An 18223-nucleotide genomic window follows, 5' to 3' on the forward strand; every position below is an offset into this window, starting at 1 on the left:
GAGGTAAAAGAATGGCCCCAAGGTCACATGGCTGGTCAGCAGGGAACTGGAACAGGGCTCGGAGTACATGGTAGGCAATCAAATATCTTATGACCAAATAAGGGAATAATTGCTTAAATTACATTAAGTTCCTAAACTCCTAAAAAGTTTTAAAAGTCTATGGATATGCGCAAAAGCCTTTTTTTCCCAAGGAGATGGTATACGATGTCAGCAGGTTATCAATTCAATCTGCGACCCCCCCAAAAAGTTAAGAACCAATAAAATGCATCTTTACAAATAGAACTCTTGGCCTTAAAGATGCGTATAGGCTGCCATATGGCCACCCTCCTGTGTACATGCATGTGTGTGGAAGAGCGTTCCCCACAAACTGGCACACTCTGTTTCAGCTCTCCGCGCAGCCACTTCAAACACATACGTTAACACGTGAAAGACCTCTGTGAAGTTCTTGTCGACTCTTCTCCTTCGATAAAACAAGGCACAGGGATATCGGCTCGGTGCTTTGTGACCACCTGGAGGGGTGGGATAGGGAGGGCGCGAGGGAGGGAGATGCAAGAGGGAAGAGATATGGGAACATATGTATATGTATAACTGATTCACTTTGTTATAAAGCAGAAACTAACACACCATTGTAAAGCAATTATACCCCAATAAAGATGTTAAAAAAAAAAAAGACTGAGCTATGACAGCGTTCTGTAAATGCACGTGAAGAAAAATTTATTACAACTTAAAGCAATAGCATCATGAAGTTGAACATAATACTCTATTATAAACTTCAAATCGTGTGACAAATGAAAAATGGCTACCATAAACAGGAAGGTAAACTGTGCCCTTTGGCAAGAAGAATTTTGGTCCATATCAGCTCTAAGGGAAAAAAAAATTCAAAACCCTTTAAATGTCATTTGCAGATGGTGTCTATCTGATCTACTACCAATTTAGCCTGTCATGGAATCACATATACATGACCTGCACGAGACGTTTTAGGTCATCTGGGCTAACCTCCCACCCTCTTCAGGAGACCCTTTCATAGTATTCTTGACAGCCTGTGAACACAGACTGGCCTGAATTAGAAAATCAGTCCGAACAACAGACAGCCAAGTTGGTCGTATGACTGTTTTCACACCACCTTATAAAATGATTTGGAATATATTTTTCTGAAAAAAGTACTACAAGCATTTATTACATTGTTGATTTGCATAGAGTTCTTTCAAAACTAGGATGAATAATTCAAATGGAAAGACTGTGAAAGAAATTGCAATTAAGGGAGGGTGATATTTTACTGCAAGCGGTATGGTAATCAGTGTACAACAACATTCAAACTAATTGTAGGTTTTAGTGGGAAAGCTGAGATTGGAAACTATTTCTAAATAGCAAACTGGTAGTCTATCCACAGAGTTAACACTGGCTTTGTACTTCACTCTCATTGCTCATTTCAACACATAAGCTAAACAGTGAGTTATTAAATGTCCCCAATCTGTTCTATTAATAAAATAGAATTCAATACTTGTTTGCTGAGTTAATGAAGGAAGGAATGATGGTTGTCTAAACCTGCTTCATGGGATCTAAAGAAATAAATACGATACTTTTCTCCAAGGGCATCTAACGGTTCTATTCATTTCCTATCTTGCCCAATGATTTCCCCACCTTCACAGAAAACATGTGCCTTTTGTCTATGCCTTACAGTAACTCTTCTGGGTGCCGATTTAAAGCATTAGATCCATATCCAGACCTCAATCATATCACTTACTACATTCTAAGTTCTAATAACATGCTTATGAAGAAATTAGAAATATGTAATTATAAAGCATGCATGCTAAGGAGCTCCTGGAAGGCTAAACTCCTATGGGATTCAACTATGTACGCTACGTCACTACCCCCTTTCCACCCCTAGTATTTCAACTCTAACCCTAACCTAACTCTGGATACAAACTTATAAGAAACCACTTTACAACTCTGGATTCTAGAATGATGGCAAAGACGTTCTTTCTTTCTTTCTTTTCTTTCTTTTTTTTTTTTGGCCACGCCAAGCGGCATGCGGGCGGGCTCTTAGTTCCCCGACCAGGGATAGAACCTGTGCCCCCTGCAGTGGAAGCGCAGAGTCTTAACCACTGGACCACCAGGGAAGTCCCGCAAAGACTTTCTAATGGCAGTCCTTATCAGTTGGTCTAAGTAATGAAAAATTAACCACCTAATTACATGACATTTCTTCCTAAACACTGATGCAATTATCAAACAAGAGCGTGGCCAGAGAATGGTGACACAGATCCTTGACCAAGCCTTCTCTTAGGCCTTGTGACTGTGGATAAATCATTTAAGGTCACTGTGGTTCCCCATTCTTCGATCTGAAAATGGGGCTAATTTGCTGCCTTTGTTTAACTGTCAACTTCCTGGAAATGTGAGTTTTGAGTTCTCCAGAGAGGAAAGGTACACAATGGAATGAAAACAACAATACAAAGCAGGAGACAAGATTGCAGTGTCAGCTCAATCATAACCTATGTGGTCATTATCTCACTACATTGACACTTCTTCACTTATCCAGTGAACAGTGATCTCCAAGGTTTGAGACTGTGGACCAAATATTAGGGAAGAATATTGAGAATGTGGCCTAACTGATCTTATCAGGAATTCAATATGAATAAGAACATAAATGGTTCTGTGTGTTAATTTCCCAGTATTAAAACACACACACACACACACACACACACACACACACACACACACACACACACGGATCTCCTAGAAAACCTTCTCTGAGAAGATTGGATGAAGCAGCTGGTTTTATTTCTATACTCAGTAAAGCAACTAGTATGTGGTACAAAACAGCCATTCCTTTTGTGACCCTGCAAAATAATCAGTGTTACAACTGTGTGTGCATATATGTGCAAGTATCTGTTTGATAGCCTTGAACAAGATTAAAATGCTCTGATCAGATATTTTTCTCACCAGTTCCTCTGGGGAGAAGTGCAACGCTTAATGCAAAATTCAGCCTAACCTGTTAACACAAAATGTGTCCAAAAAACTCTGGAGATTTATAGTCTGAATGTAGAATTATTCCCTGTTCTTTTACTTCTCGTCCAAATGCAAAGAAATTAACTTTCTGGTCATAATTTCAGTACTTCTGGGACATTATCGGGACCGAGGTAAAAACAGAATATCATTATATTGTCAGGTCCTATGGCCGAGTGTGACTAATAGCTGCAGTGTCACAGACGTAATAATCCAATAAAGCCTCTGTGTACTCAGGGCCAAGTTGCACCAGTGCTGGGAAACATGTAAATCTAGTGGCAGCAGATTTCAATCAGCAATTCAGCTTTGAAGATCACAGGTCTATCTGTGCCCTCCCACTTTTGTCCCCTCATCTCACACCTTTCTCTTGAGTACTCTCCCTCTCTCCTCCGTGGATTCTTACTTTTGCTCTATCCTTGGAAAGCCAAAGCAAGAAGCACCCCACCGTTGACATTTTCTAAGACTTCTCTGTCAAAATTGCAATGTTCCCTTCTTCTCAACTTGTTATACAGATTAAGTAAATTTAAGTTAGTTTTGCCTCTCTAACTAGATTGTAAGGTCCTTGAGAAAAGGATCATTTCTTGCCATGCTTTTTCATTCTCTCTTCAATGTCTGGCCTTGTCGTGAGTTTATTTCAAGTATGTCATGCGCTCTGAATCCTGAGCAAATTTATTTTCTTCATTGTTTTTACCTCCCAAATGAGACAGGAAAATTTCTATTGTATGTAGCCTTTGAGGACTGTTCCAGTTCTCCTGTTTCATGATGGTCCACATTTGCACTCCAATGGTCAAATACCTCAGTAGTCTTTCCTCTGTGTCCACTTATTTTCTATGATAGTGTCAGATCCATTAAGAGGAATTCACACCTGACTATCAAATTAAAAGAGAACTAATCAATAATGCTGATTTGATGTCTGTGTTGCCTAGAGATAATAGGCTCTGCAGTAACTACCTATGGAGAACTAAATTTTAACCACTAGTCCAATGTTAAATATAACCTTCTTATGATATTTTACCTACATTAGTCTATGGGTTAAACAACCTATTCTCCAGTTTATGGCCAGTGAGTTTTTAAAAATAGTCTATATACCATGTAGCTGGAGTTAACCAGTGAGCCAGCATTAAGGCCAAAATGGAAGCTAAAAAGGAAAGCCCTACCAAGATTGCATTTTCAGATAAGGAAGGCAGAAGGCTGTCTCTTGATGGGCCAGGTGAGGAGTTTTGTTTCACTCACCATGTTGGCCTATATTTGCCCCCAAACATTTTATCTTATTCTGAAGGATTAACCTGAATTAAAACCCCCTGATTTTGCCCTTCATTATCTCTCACGATTAGTCACCTTCTAAAAGGGTTGAGGAAAATTGTGTAGTGGTTACACACTTGACTTTTTCAAGCTAGTTTGGGCCCAGGCATCAAAGAGAGCTAAATGACATTTCAGAAGTTTAGTCATTTTGAATAAAGATTCCCCTTCCTAATGAATTTAAGCAGAAAAATATTGCATTTAGGTAAAAAGGCGTAAGAATCAAAAACAAGGCAAACACTTGCCTTATGAATACCACCACCATTTATGTAGTACTTATCATTTACAAAGAGCTTTTGTATACTGAGAACTAAAAGCCTCAACCCCCTCATAGCTCACTGCCTACATAAACATGATTTTACTCTTCAGCTCTCTTATCAAACATAACTTTACTATTCTACTGTATTCATCAGCACGACTTTACAATTCCAGGTTACTCTTGCTCATGAAGAAAAACATTGCAAATAATTCTGTTGCTCACTCTGGAAACTTCCAGAAAAAATACTCAAATGAATTACAGACTTCCAGCAGAGAGGACTGAGATCAATACCCTGTCTCAAAAACCTCCCGTTGTTGTGTCCACCAATCCTAAAGTATTATATCATGATCCTTACCTAATCCTAATCAATCTCCCATACTCCAACAGCCAAGATTCCCAAACCTCATAATTATCCCCATTTAGCCTTCAAGTTAGTACTCTTCCTTACCACAATAAGGATAAACTCAACTTGGCCTTACCAACAAGTTATTCCGGTGGTATTTCTGATGACCCAGCATGCAACAATGCTTTTACCTTCTGCCCTCATTACAGCCCCTTTAAGAAGCTGGGGAAGATCTCATCATCTCTACTTTATACTTAGAGAAATTAAAGTTCAGAGAAGTTAAGTAATCAGCCAAATCAAAGAACATCAGCAGTGGAAGAATGAAAACGGTTTAAGTTCAAAGTAAGAGTTCTTAATATTAAGTATGAGATCTTAGAAGTCAGCCTGTGCAGATAGGGAAATAGGAGATCTTTAAGACCAGAAGGGACAAATAAAAATAGAAAAGGAAATGCACCTGGGTCTACATTCTCTTCAAGAGTGTATTACATAAAGAAGGATGTTTAAGTTCTTAAAGATCACAACGGGTGACCAGGATTGTGGAGAACCTAAGAAATGATGAGATGCAAGAACTCAATAATCAGAGGGGGATGACTCCAATCCCACTCACTGAAGGAGCCATGAGCAGGAAATGATTAAGAAGCACAAGGTGTATGGAAATAGCAAGTAGGAAAATACCTCTTGATGATTAAGACCAAAAAATCTAGACGGATTAGAAGAAAAGTCCAGGACTATCAGCATAAAATAGTCACAGACTAACTGGATGATTTTCTAGTGGCAGCTACTGTAGGTGAGTTGGCATATAGGAATTGCATGTTTCCTAAGGGCACAGGGCCGAGGAATTTATGGAATTAGGAAAGATGTATCAAAGATGAAACCGGATAAACTTTAGCTAAGCGGGGCAGGGATGGAGAAAACCAAAGCTTAAAGCAGATTTTAGATGGCCTGCTGGTGTTCACGGAAAAGAGACAGGATTTAGGTGAATAGATGCCTTCTGTCACACACAAACTGTATCAGCTTCAGTAATGTCATCACAGTGAAACCCCACAAACAAGAATATACTAAGAAAACAAAGATCTGGGCCAGAAACCAAGAAAGCAGAGGAAAAAAGACACTGAAACTCAGCACACAGAACTAGCCCAAAATAAGAAAGAAAAAGAAACTGATCAATGTATGGAATTTAAACTCAGAAATTTAGCTAAGCCCTCCTGAAAAAAATCAATGAGGGATCACAAGAGGGAAATGAAATATTACAGGCAGCAACCATGACTTCAGATTAAAGTACAGCAGAAAGATATGACCTACGGAAAAGCTGAAGGAAAACAGTGTCTTGAGGAATATATCGGAACAATCTCACCCTCAAAACAGCAGCTCGTGTGCAAAAGTCTGTCCCAGAAATTCAACTCTCTAAACAAATGAGAAGTTGAGAGGCCACCTACCCCAAAAGCCATTTTTCAAAGACCCAATAAAAATCCACAAGCGGCAGGGGCAGCAAAGCCTACACCAACTCAGAAATACAGAATTCAGAGAAAATGGTAAATAAAGAGCCGTCTCCATCATCAGTTTCTCACCTTCGCCAAAAGGGCAGTTCTCTCTCCTATACTCAAAATGGGCACTGGTATCTTCTTCTTCCTTATACATATTTGCAGCATTGTATCAGGGACCCTTAAATCTCTACAATTCATAAATGCTCTTCCCATGTTACTGCAGGTCTGCATAGACAAACCTATCCATTTCCAGACTACTCATTTTCCACTGGGCTCAAGGTGTTTTGGAAAGAAATGAATCAAATATATAAACTAATTCTGAGAACTGAAAGGTTCTTAGATGATGGTCTCCTTACAAATGGTCTGACTGTGACTTGCCTATTGAGTACTTCCCAGTTCACACACTTTCCCTTCACTTGTTTCCATACTGCCTAAGTTTCTCTGTCTCCTGTGCACTCATGACATGTGTTTATATGCATAAGACTTTGAGCTATCATTTTTCCAGGTTGAGAAACTACCACTAAGAAATTAGTATCTAAAAACACCTACAGTGGAGTCTAAATACTCTTCTGTATTTTGGTGAGTACAATAACTTTTCAGGGCTGAAAGGAACCATTCTCAAGCTCTGGATGATAAAAAGATGATGATCGATACTACCATCCTTTCCTCATGTATCAAGAGTAATCAGCTTTTCTGTCACTTTAATAATAGACCAAGTAAGATGACAGTGTTAAAAGCATGGAGCTACCAGTTCTTTACAGAAGTGTTTAAAAAATAGACCAGAGGGGGGACCTTCAAGATGGTGGAGGAGTTAAGACGTGGAGATCACCTTCCTCCCCACAAATACATCAGAAATACATCTACATGTGGAAGAACTCCTACAGAACACCTACTGAACGCTGGCAGAAGACCTCACACCTCCCAAAAGGCAAGAAACTCGCCACGTGCCTGGGTAGGGCAAAAGAGAAAAGAAAACACAGAGACAAAAGAATAGGGACGGGACCTGCACCACTGGGAGGGAGCTGTGAAGGAGGAAAGGGTTCCACACACTAGGAAGCCCCTTCACTGGTGGAGAGGGTGTGGGCCGGGGGGAAGCTTCGGAGCCACAGAGGAGAGAGCAGCAACAGGGGTGCAGAGGGCAAAGCGGAGAGATTCCCGCACAGAGGATCGGTGCCGACCGGCACTCACCAGCCCGAGATGCTTGTCTGCTCGCCCGCTGGGGTGAGTGGGGGCTGGGGGCTGAGGCTCGGGCTTTGGAGGTCGGATCCCAAGGAGAGGACTGGGGTGGGCTGCGTGAACACAGCCTCAATGGGGCTAGTGCGCCACCGCTAGCTGGGAAGGAGTCCGGGAAAACGTCTGGACCTGCCGAAGAGGCAAGAGACCATTGTTTCAGGATGTGCGAGGAGAGGGGATTCAGAGCACTGCCTAAACGAGCTCCAGAGACGGGCGCGAGCTGCGGCTATCAGCGTGGAAACTATAGAGACGGTCATGAGACGCTAAGGCTGCTGCTGCAGCCACCAAGAATTTGTATGGAAACACAAAAGACCCCCAATAGCCAAAGCAATCTTGAGAAAGAAAAACGGAGCTCGAGGAACCAGGCTCCCTGACTTGAGACTCTACTACAAAGCTACAGTAATCAAGAGAGTACAGATAAAGAAGATGTGGCACATGTATACAATGGAATATTACTCAGCCATAAAAAGAAACAAAATTGAGCTATTTGTAATGAGGTGGATAGACCTAGAGTCTGTCATACAGACTGAAGTAAGTCAGAGAGAAAAAGACAAATACCGTATGCTAACACATATATATGGAATTTAAGGGAAAAAATGTCATGAAGAACCTAGGGGTAAGACAAGAATAAAGACACAGACCTACTGGAGAACGGACTTGAGGATATGGAGAGGGGGAAGGGTGAGCTGTGACAGGGCGAGAGAGAGGCATGGACATATATACACTAACAAACGTAAGGTAGATAGCTAGTGGGAAGCAGCCGCATGGCACAGGGACATCGGCTCGGTGCTTTGTGACCGCCTGGAGGGGTGGGATAGGGAGGGAGGGAGGGAGACGCAAGAGGGAAGAGATATGGGAACATATGTATATGTATAACTGATTCACTTTGTTATAAAGCAGAAACTAACACACCATTGTAAAGCAATTATACCCCAACAAAGATGTTTTAAAAAATTAAATAAATAAATAAATAAAAATAAAACATATACTGGTTTTCCATTAAAAAAAAAAAAGAGAGTACAGTACTGGCACAAAAACAGACATATAGATCAATGGAACAGGATAGAAACCCCAGGGATAAACCCATGTACATATGGTCACCTTATCTTTGATAAAGGAGGCAAGCATATACAATGGAGAAAAGACAGCCTCTTCAATAAGTGGTGCTGGAAAAACTGGACAGCTACGTGTAAAAGAATGAAATTAGAACACTCCCGAACACCATACACAAAAATAAACTCAAAATGGATTAAAGACCTAAATGTAAGGCCAGACACTATAAAACTCTTAGAGGAAAACATAGCCAGAACACTCTATGACATACATCACAGCAAGATCCTTTTTGCCCCACCTCCTAGAGAAATGGAAATGAAAACAAAAATAAACAAATGGAACCTAATGTAACTTAAGAGCTTTTGCACAGCAAAGGAAACCATAAACAAGACGAAAAGACAACCCTCAGAATGGGAGAAAATATTTGCAAATGAAGCAACTGACAAAGGATTAATCTCCAAAATATACAAGCAGCTCATGCAGCTCAATATCAAAAACACAAATAACCCAATCCAAAAATGGGCAGAAGACCTAAATAGACATTTCTCCAAATAAGATATACAGATTGCCAACAAACACATGAAAGGATGCCCACATCCCTAATCATTAGAGAAATGCAAATCAAAACTACAGTAAGTATCACCTCACGCTGGTGAGAACGGCCATCATCAAAAAATCTACAAACAATAAATGTTGGAGAGGGTGTGGAGAAAAGAGAACCCTCTTGCAGTGTTGGTGGGAATGTAAATTGATACAGCCACTATGAAGAACAGTATGGAGGTTCCTCAAAAAACTAAAAATACAGCTACCATATGACCCAGCAATCCCACTACTGGGCATACACCCTGAGAAAACCATAATTCAAAAAGAGTCATGTACCACGATGTTCACTGCAGCACTATTTACAACAACCCGGATATGGAAGCCACCTAAGTGTCCATCGACAGATGAATGGATAAAGAAGATGTGGCACATATATACAATGGAATATTCCTCAGCCAAAAAAAGAAATGAAACTGAGTTATTTGTAGTGAGGTGGATGGACCTAGAGTCTGTCATACAGAGTGAAGTCAGTCAGAAAGAGAAAAACAAATAGCGTATGCTAACACACGTATATGGAATCTAAAATTTAAAAAATGGTTCTGATGAACCTAGGGGCAGGACAGGAATAAAGACACAGACGTAGAGAATGGACTTGAGGACATGGGGAGGGGGAAGGGTAAGCTGGGACAAAGTGAGAGAGTGGCATGGACATATATACACTACCAAATATAAAATAGATAGCTCGTGGGAAGCAGCCGCATATAGCACAGGGAGATCAGCTGGGTGCTTTGTGACCACATAGAGGGGTGGGATAGGGAGGGTGGGAGGGAGGGAGACGCAAGAAGGAGGAGATATGGCAATATATGTATATGTATAGCTGATTCACTTTGTTATACAGCAGAAACTAACACACCGTTGTAAAGCAATTACACTCCAATAAAGATGTTAAAAAAAAATTGGCTGCAAAACACCACCTACAGTATGATCCCATTTTTGTAGAAAAATAATAATACTTATCCATGTTTAAGACAAATGACTGGAAAGTGAGAAAGTGAACTCTCGACCATGGTTATCTGTAGAAGGTGGGATGAAGATTATTTTCATCTCACGTTCCTGTCTTCATTTTATAAATTTTAAATATGTACATTAAGAAAGAAAATACCTGTGTTGGTGGTAAAAAAAAAAAATTAAAGAAATTCAATATACAGCAGCAACTAACACAACACTGTAAAGCAATTGTACTCCAATAAAGATGCTAAATAAAAATAAAAAATAGGCCATAGATGGCATACATATCTAAATGAAGCGTTTACAGCAGTTGTTGCATCTCAAACGGAGATTGCCTTCAAGGATACTAAAATTTAAAGTCTCATCTACAGTGATATCTTTGCCCACGAGAAATCATCTTTGGCCATTACTTTGATTAGTTGAATCAAACCACAAGGCAGAAGGTGGGAGGACACATGAAAGTTTAAAAAATCAAGTGACAACAGCGCTAGACATTTCTTTTGAATGCCTATATTCTGAAGCTAAAACGTGTAGGAAAAAGTGGTATTTACAGTAAGTCACAGTTTTGCCTCCTGATACATGCATCACCTTCTATATTTGCTGGCTACATCTCAGACCATAGAAGTAAAACTCCCGGATCTGTGATACCCCTTAGGTTACTTTCCAGCCGGGGAGATGCTGAAGCACAGGGAGTAATGGGAAGGGGGAAGGGGGCAGGAGACACCCCCTGAACACACAATGCCCATGACACCTTTCACACCAGAAGCCCTTGTCCTTCTGTCTGCTTTATCCTCATCCTCAGGAGCAGCTCTACACAGTGCTGCTGTTAACAGCCTTCTGGGCTGGGCTGTAGGCCCCTGAAGGTAAGAGACCATTTCTTATTTGTCATTCCCCCTTCTCCTGATTCCCTTTCTGAGAATTTATCCTCTGTAATTCTTCTCCCTCTAGAAAGACAGACAAAAAGTGGCCAAAGAACCCCATCTTAAATCCTTTTAGCGCTCTCATGATTTTTTGAGCAGCTTTCAGCACCAGTTTTTCTATAGTTGCAAAATCACATGTGTCACTTCTGGATAAATATGGTGAGCAGGAAATGGGGGGATGGTGGTAGGTTGGGAGAAGTACTATTTTGATGAGTAAACCTCATGGAATTATTTTATTCTTTAAATGTCGTACTGGTATAAGTTTGATACAAGTGTCTAAAAAACACAAACTTCTATTTCATGACTGGTTTGTGCACCCAGTTTCTGCACGGACAGATTGCAGGAAATGCATGTCAGCCCCATAGTTGGACAGTCAGTGACCAATGGACAGTCTTTTCTGGATCACTTTTGACTCATTAGAACTCCATGAAAAATATGAATTCCCACAAATGCCTACATATGGTGAGTAGAGTTTATCATGAAATGGGACAGTACGGTCATTGTAGTGTTAAGAGAACCTCTCATTTTAATGAAATTATCACATATTTCTTGATTCTGCTGAGAAATTACAAAACAAAATAACAGGAAGGGAGGAAAAAAGCTTTCAGGATAAGGATAATATCTATGTCATTAAGATGCACCAAGTTACCTTCCATTCTGGGTATGAATCCAGCCAAACCACCGACAAGCAACATTTGGAAATTAGGCAAAATTGATTCCCAGATGCAAGCAAAAGTTCAAGGTGAGGGGGCGGGGCGAGGAGCAGACTGATGGAAAAGAAGTCTAGAATACCAATAAACCTCAGCTTTGTGAAAGCATATTTTTATGGAATTTCATAAACATCCCCCTGTGGTCCCTTGACATTTCCAACCTAACTACATGCACACATGGAGAAAATAGGTTTATAGGATAGCCAAAAATGAGAGATGCTCAAATAGGTAGCTGGAAGGTGTTTTTTGCTTAAATGAGGAATCAAAATTCCCACTGGGTTCAAGTACCCAAATGACCTACACACTTACACTAACTACATGTGTGGGAGTGACTGCTTTGGTCAAAAGTGCAAGGGAACAGATGGGTTTTGGGGCCTCCTGATGGCTGGGTGCCAGCCATGGCTTTAACTGATAAGGAGCAGTTTCTTTGCATAGATATTTAAATTAAACAAGTGCCTCTCACAGCCAAGGCTTCTAACTGTTTCTAATTAACACTCATGCAAGCTGTGAAAACCTTTACCTGCAGCCATTTTGCTTATTTTGTGAATCAAAATGATATATTATTATTATTATTATTATTATTATTATTATTATTATTTTGCGGTATGCGGGCCTCTCACTGTTGTGGCCTCTCCCGTTGCAGAGCACAGGTTCCGGAGGCGCAGGCTCAGTGGCCATGGCTCACGGGCCTAGCCGCTCCGCGGCACGTGGGATCCTCCCGGACCAGGGCACGAAGCCGTGTCCCCTGCATCGGCAGGCGGACTCCCAACCACTGTGCCAGCAGGGAAGCCCAAAATGATATATTATTAAAAATGCTTCTCTTCTGTGACTCTCATATGTCCTCACCTCGACAAGCGTCCTGAGAGAGGCAGGCCTTTATCAGTTCAGGCGGGAACAGTAAAACTGGATCTGTTGAGAAGAGACCAAATTTAGAAAAGTTACTCCCTGACCAGCAAGCTACTCACGTACCCTTGTGCACTATGAACGATCATTCTTCTCTCTTTACTCTCCTGCCAGCATGTTTCTAGCTGGCATCTCTTGCCCTGCTTCCTCTAGGGAAATCTGTCCCTAGACCTTAAACGCTGCATCATCAGCTAGAGAAAGACCCAAGCAAGGAGAGCAGAACCTCCACTCTTGACTCTGGAAGAAGAACTCTAGCAGAAGCTCACAGGTCTGCTCTTTGGGCATCTAGCAGTTACGAGGCTCTCCTGAGGCCCTCGTGGCTATCTAGAGTCTTAATGCAGTATTCTACTAGAGTTACCTGCAGATTCTGCCTGATCCAGCCACAGTGCGGCAATCTCATCAGCTCCTTCTAGACTTTGGACAGAACTTCTTAAAGTGTGTGTCTACACACAGACAGACAGCAATGTCTCTTGTCCCTTTTGACATCTCACCTAGACCTAAGGTCCTTCACTAGGAGGCAGTTCGCTCCTAGAATCAATTCCAGACACTTGGAATGCAAATATGAACAGGACAGAGAAAGCCTCTCTCTCACTTGTGTTTTTATTCTCATGGGCCAGACCTATAATTAGTCTCCATCAAGATATACAAATGACCTGCAACTCTTCCATGATCTTCTCACCATTCCTACAAATGTTATTATTGAAGTCAGACAGGCAATAAATCCTGCATCAACCATGCAACTTTTTAAATGCCACGTGGGATCTTTTGTTGCGCAGCACGGGCTCCTCTCTAGTTGTGGCTGGGCATAGGCTCCAGGGTGCATAGGCTCTCTAGCTGTGGCACATGGGCTTGGCTGCCCCGCGGCATGTGGAATCTTAGTTCTCTGACCAGGGATGGAACCGGCGTCCCTTGCATTGCAAGATGGATTCTTAACCTCTGGACCACCAGGGACGTCCCCTACGCGGTTTTGGGTAAGGCTTAGTCTAGATACTGCTAGCCTCAGTTTTTCACTTAATGGGAAATAACAATGATCCTTGCCATCCAGGGCCTTAAAGCAATTTAACCAATTACAGGGAAAATTCAAAGGTCTTGAAATGTCAATGTGCTATGTAACAGCTAGACACTTTAGTTTCTAATCAAAAAGAAATGTGGATATTTGGACCTTGGGTGGGTAATCTTTAGAAGTTCTTTTGAGACTAAAGGTTAAAAGTCTCCTTGAGAACATCTTAGGATAGTGCATATTTATATTTAGCATTTTCCCCCATCTTTCGCATTGCCAATGTTTTTACCTAATCTTAAATGAACTAATCACAGATCAGAAGTGACTTGTTATAGGCAAGGAAATGGAGGAGAACTTTCTACGACTGCCAGTTAACAGGCACCCTGCAGCCCGCATAGCTTGACAAATCCTAGAATCCCACTGGGTGCTGAGCCATGTCAGCCTCGGTATAAGGTGTCCAAGTTAGCAGAGACAGAACCTGGGCTCAGAACAAGGAAAATTCTGAGTCCCTGGGCCACCTCTTGCTTCATAGCAAGATCACAGAGGTGTGGTTTCCAAAGAGAAGCCAGTGTAACCTATGAGGAATTTGCTGTACCTGAGAAAGGAAAGAAAATAATTAAAGGAAGGGGACAGGGAAGGTGCTAAACCAAGCAATACATGCATTCAGGAAACTGGGGAGTGGGGGGTTAATTCCTTGAGTATCTCCTGTGTCCTGGGTGCATTACAAAGATTATCACATTTAATTCTCACGACATTCCTGATAGCAAAGTATGATCCCTGTTTTGCAGATAAAGAAACTGAGACTCAAAAAGTTAGTTAGGAATTAAGGATAGACAGTTACTGGTGGAATCAGGTTGGAACTGTGATCTGACTGACTCCAAAGCAACCCAAGTGGCAAGTTATAAAGCACCAAGCATTAGAGCTACGTCATGCAGGCATTTACTCTACAGATGATTATAGTAAGTGCAACTCATAAGACTTACTGGTACATGGCTGCAGGGGGAGACCACATCCCAAAACGTAGGCCAGAGTGAGCAACAACTCCAAGTGTATAAACTACGGTTAGAAGATGCCCCACACTGAGATTTGCTATTCCCGTATTCTGAAAGCTTCAATCCCAAATTAATAGGAAATCTCATCATTCATCAGAAAGGAATCCTGACCCAGTTACCACACACCTTGCCAGAAAATTGACAGTTAGCAAAGGTGAAATCAAGTGCACACACAGGACCTGTACATGTTTTAAAGAAACATATCAGATAGCAATCTGGGTGAAACAGCACCAAATGGGGAATTCTTACCAATCAAGTCTTGTGGTTTGGACGCGTGTATTGGACAGAGACTACGACCAGGACAGGGACAAGAGACAGCATTTATTATACAGGAGCATTAAATGTAACCCAATCAACATTAGCACTTTTTGTCATGATCACCTCACCCAAACCCATTCATTCCACTGTGTAATGGAACAGGAAACAACAGGGGTCAGGGAGCCTTAAGCATGCAAATCTCAAACCTTGCCCCCAGCTTCCAATACCTGAATTCACTGAAAATTTTTAACAGTGGCACAAAGTGTTGAAATACTATGTTAGAAGCCAGCTGAGCTACCAGACTTGCCTTAGAGTGAAAATGAACTGAGTGTCTCTCAGACTCAGAGACTGGAGGCTTTCTGTGTATTAAATATGGTATGTGGTCCCAGCAATGTCTGCAGATCAGGAAAATGGCCAACAATGTATGGAGGGGTAAAGATTTGGAGGAGTATGACCTACATATTAATTTAATTCCTGGCCTATGCCTTCAGGACCCCTACCAAATAAATGCCACAGGGAGGGTAGGTAGGCTGGCCGATTGCCATTCCCTGCTTCCCACTTGGTCCATGAATCTCATCTCTCCCCTTTTCCATAGAGCTGAGCTCTAAAATTACATTCAGATCCACATTCTCATACCTGTTGAAACGAAGGAAGCTAAGCAGCACCCCGAACTCCTTTGACTCCCGAAGTTTGTCTTCTACAATCTAGTGCGTTCCACCCTTCTGCTGTCTGCTACTGGCTTTCCAAAAAGAATAAAAAGAAAGATCAAAACTTTGGTGTTAAAAAGGCGAAGTGAGGTTTCTTTGAAATCAGAACAGTTTGATTATGCCAATGTCTCTGTAACAGTGGCACGCACAGTGTACAGAGGAATACAAATAAGTATGGGGGAAAAGACTCTCCTGCTTAATTAAAGGAACTGGTTGTACAAACAGGGTCTCCACCATAGAGCTAGTCAGCGGTGCCGGAAGTGACCCTGCAGTGGCCACCAGTGGTAGTTCCCATTTCTAGAGACCCAGGGAAGGGGTTCAATCGTGTTTAATGAAACAGGAGACAGCAGAGTTGCCCTCTGCCCGACGCCCCTCACCTCACACTACAACACTACACAGACATGCACTTAATCATCTGGCTGGTTCTCACTACTGGTTCTGGTGCCTTCTTCTTCATGTTACAAGCCCACAGACTGATCATTACTGGACTTTTCCACAGCAGGACCTGAGAAAGGTGATGATTGAACAAATCTGCCAGGAGACTTAATGAGGGTGGACAGCTTAGCACCACAGTGGGCAAGTTACTTAACTTGGAAACTTATTTAGCTGAGTGGCTGAGACAAACATCCTCTTTTTTCCTCCTTATCCAGAGGAACTTTTGGAAATGGCTGGGGGGGCCAGGGTCCCGAATCAGGCAGAGTGAAAGACAAGACAGGGACTGCACTCATCCTGTGGCTACCAGATCAGATGAGACTGCTGCTTCAGAGGTTTGATTGCCCCTTCAAAATGAACCATAGTTCATCCTGCTTTAATCCAACACCACAGGGAAAGTAGGAAATATTAGGCTAAAAGGCAATGTCCCTTAACTTCTATGAGACGGAGTCTCGAACGAATCTGTTTATTCTATTCAATACCATAGCTAGAGACTCAGGCAGGATTACGGGTAATAAACCTTTGAAATGGGAGGCTGAGCTGTTCACCAGATTCCACAACAACATTTCATGGGGTATTGGTGTAAGTAACCAGTAACACAGTAAGTTAGAAAATCACAGGCATCAAAAAGCAGCTAGTATCATTTAGGGTACTTTTAGGAATAACCCCAACCATTACATAACATTGCTACTGTCTGAAACTGACAGTGGATCCTTCAAGGCAGTAACAATAAAAGAAATTTGACAGGTGCTAACATTGGCTTGTGTGGATGTGGCCTCTGGAAAATATCCGCCCCTGTAAGAATCCTATGAGCAAAGTGGACGCAAAAAACATGCCTTCAAGCCTGACCCCTGGACCTAAATACCACAGTTAAACATTTTTCAAGGGGCTTCCCTGGTGGCGCAGTGGTTGAGAGTCCGCCTGCCGATGCAGGGGACGCGGGCTCTTGCCTCGGTCTGAGGGGACGCGGGGTCTTGCCCCGGTCTCAGGGGACGTGGGGTCTTGCCCCGGCCTGAGAGGATCCCACGTGCCGCGGGGCAGCTGGGCCTGTGAGCCGTGGCCGCTGCGCCTGCGCGTCCGGAGCCTGTGCTCCTTGACGGGAACGGCCGCAAGAGTGAGAGCCCCGCGTACCGCAAAAAAAAGTTTTTTCAACGTTTAGGGCTTGAAACGGTAGTATTTGTGAGGCTAGTTAATGTCCCAATGCCTAAAACCTCGGTACCTCATAGTCACAAAGGCGGAGGCAGCTTTCGATCCTACCAACAGTCTTTCTAATTTCTAAACATAATACAGGAAGAGAATATTTGGAGATCACTAGTGTTCCACCAATAAAGTCACTGAGATACTGAACAGTATACATAATTCAAGTAGAAATCAAGAACAAGCCAGACAAATTCAATACCAGCACCATTTTACCTCAAAGCGAGAATCGGGGTTCCTCTCACTGAGTTCGGTCGTCAGGTTTCTGAGAGAAACAACGGTCTTCCTTTCATTTAATTCTCCCCCTGAATAGAAGTTAGATGTCTTCCCCCGAATAAGAAGTTAGATGTTCGTTATGGAGGCACGAAAGATGTTCGTCATGGAGGCACGAACGTAGACGGGCGACTGTTACCGATTTCAGAAGCCTGCCTGGACGGAATCTTCAACAGCACAAACCTCCTCCGCAGCACCTCACCAAAGGGGCGGGGTCAGCAGCGCGTGGGGGAGGAGCCTGAATTCCCGCGTTTTTCTGTCCTGACTAACCTGGTACCCAACCCTGCTGGCCTTCTTGCTTATAAATAGAAACTGAACAAATCACTTTCCCCCCTGTGGAATAACACCTGGGAAAGAGGACCTAGACCAGAGCACAATTTAGACAAATAAAGCTATGCCAAATACACAATTGCCGAGTAAACGGCACGCAATCTGACGAGAAAAGCACACACACACACACACACACACACACACACACACACAAGATTACTCTCTGAGGGGCCAACCAAGAATTAAATACACAGTGACAATAGTCGTGCAAAGATT

General features: G+C 42.2%; 1 long non-coding RNA gene across 1 annotated transcript; it reads right to left on the reverse strand.

Moving 5' to 3' along the window:
• Nucleotides 1-335: 335 nt before the first annotated feature.
• LOC307180452 lies at nucleotides 336-15809 on the reverse strand. Its single transcript, XR_013825737.1, has 3 exons — nucleotides 15705-15809; nucleotides 12702-12764; nucleotides 336-509 (listed from the first exon to the last, which is right to left on the reverse strand). It is a non-coding gene; the product is annotated as an uncharacterized lncRNA (long non-coding RNA).
• Between the last annotated feature and the right edge of the window lie 2414 nt (nucleotides 15810-18223).

The sequence above is a fragment of the Stenella coeruleoalba genome (assembly GCF_951394435.1).
Source record: "Stenella coeruleoalba genome assembly, chromosome: X".
NCBI lineage: Eukaryota > Metazoa > Chordata > Mammalia > Artiodactyla > Delphinidae > Stenella > Stenella coeruleoalba.